This window comes from Acomys russatus, chromosome 27, assembly GCF_903995435.1.
Source record: "Acomys russatus chromosome 27, mAcoRus1.1, whole genome shotgun sequence".
Classification (NCBI taxonomy): domain Eukaryota; kingdom Metazoa; phylum Chordata; class Mammalia; order Rodentia; family Muridae; genus Acomys; species Acomys russatus.
Window position 1 is genome coordinate 33,759,813 of NC_067163.1, and position 2,154 is coordinate 33,761,966.

The window sequence follows — 2,154 nt, forward strand, 5'->3', positions numbered from 1 at the left end:
AATACTAGACTACTAATCATTCAGATGGTCACAGGTTAGAGCACTCAGCTTAGACAAAAAAACCTCTCTCCTCTCTGCCACCTACTGGTGCACATGCGACACAGCAGCCACACTTGAAACAACTACAGAGGCAGCACCATTTGACATCATACTATTCCCCCTCCCCATCTCCTTCCAGGTCTTCCCCACCTTCCTACCCACTCAACTTCATAACTTCATTCTCTCTCTCTCTCTCTCTCTCTCTCTCTCTCTCTCTCTCTCTCTCTCTCTCAAAAAAAAAAAAAAACCCACAAAAATCAAAATAAACTTAAAAAAAAAAAAAAAGACAATACCAAAAACAAAAACAAAAAAAGTGCACAGAAAACTTGGACTCTATTGTGTGTTGGCCAACTACTCCTGCATAGCTTGCCCTGGAGTGAGGTTGCTATACATGGTGACATACCATTGGAAAAAAATTCATTTTTTCCATCCCCAGCAGGTATCAATTGCAAACAGCTTCTTTGTTAGAGGTGGAGCTTTGTGTATGCTCCCTTTCTCAGTGCTGGGTTTTTGTCTGGTTAGAACCTGTGCAGGTCTTACCTATCACAATCTCTGTGAGTTCATATGTGCATCATTCTTTGAATCTGGAAGACACTGTTTCCTCAGACTCAACTGCTACCTCTGGTTCTTACAATCTTCCTGCCTCCTCTTACACACAGATCCCTGATCCTCTGAGGGAGGGCTTTGATGAAGACATCTCAAATAGAACTCAGGGCTCCACGGTCCCTTATTGTCTTCATTTTCCAGTTGTGGGTCTCTGTGTTAGTTACTATCTACTGCAAGAAGAAGCTTTTCTGAAAGGGTTAAGTGATGCTCTAATCCTCTACCAAATGAAGACACACAGAAGGAAATATAAATACTAACTGAAATATTACAGAACTGGGTTTACCTTCTGGACCACTCTCTTTTGTTTCGTAATTAAGGGCAGAGATCACTTAGTGCATAATTTATGCTATTTGTGTTCATGTAGATGGATAATTGCAAAGATTTTAAAATATCCTTAAAATAAGTTGTCCTTCAAGGCTGTTCTTCCTGGAAATGCCAATTTACCTCACATTTCCTCGTCAAATGATTTAAAGGAAACATTAATACTGTCTTAGCTCTAAACAATCACTCATTATAAAATAATGCTGTCCTACATTATCAAATAGCAGATGGCATCTTGCAGTCTGACTGTAACTCATAAACTGAGACCACTTTGGATTTCTCTCTAAAGCATGCAAAAGAGTTTGTCAATTTCTACTGTGCATTTTATCCGCAAATGTCAAGTCAGTTTGTCCAGTTTTCTTTCCCAGCGAGTTTGCATTTTTTTTTTTTTTTCCTTCTGAGCCTTCTTGCTGACATGCCTCCTCAGTCTTATTGGACTGGTTGCGTCACTCACACGGCTATCTGGTGTCAGAATATGAACTTGAGCAGCTCACGGAAGGACAGACAATCCCACATGCTTTGTTATGATAGCTGTAGATGCAACTCAATGGAACTGAACCTTGACAACCGCATGAGAAGGGAATCAGGTTAACTTATGTAACATTCATCCTTCAGCATTCAGACTCGTGGTCATCCTCTAGATTGTCTGGAATTGGAGCAGAGACTCGGGTTTGAGTAATGTTTTAGAAAAGACTCCTGCAGTTCTGTAGTAAAAAGAAAACCCTCTTTAGGAACGGAGAACAAGAGAAGGAGAGGCGTGCTACTGAAGTTGTGTTTTTGTCATGATAACATATAATGCAGTAATTCTCAGATTTTAATATGTGTAAAAGTCACCTAGAGAGGTCACGTTAGGCAAATGACAGGGACTTCTATTAGAGATTTTGATGCAGTGGTCACAGATTAGAGTCAGGAATCTGAAGCTTTGGACACTCACTTCAATTTGTATGCATTTGTTTCTTGACGTGTGCTTTGAGAAACAGCAATTATGCCATTAGTTACCTATTGTCATATGTCCCTGCACGTAACAAAATTATTATATGAAGTTAGTTTCTGGCTGTAAAAGATACAAGGGAGGGAAAGCGAGAAAGCAGAGAACTTTCAATTCTTACATACTGTTCTAGCGTGCTTTGTGTTGCTGTGATTAAACACTATAACGGTAAGCAACTTAGGAGGAGAAGCTGCTACTAT

General features: G+C 39.8%; 1 non-coding gene across 1 annotated transcript; it reads right to left on the reverse strand.

Annotated features, from left to right (window-relative positions):
• LOC127210414 (small nucleolar RNA SNORA17) lies at nt 1-135 on the reverse strand. Its single transcript, XR_007833322.1, has one exon. It is a non-coding gene; the product is annotated as a small nucleolar RNA SNORA17 (small nucleolar RNA).
• Nucleotides 136-2,154: the final 2,019 nt, after the last annotated feature.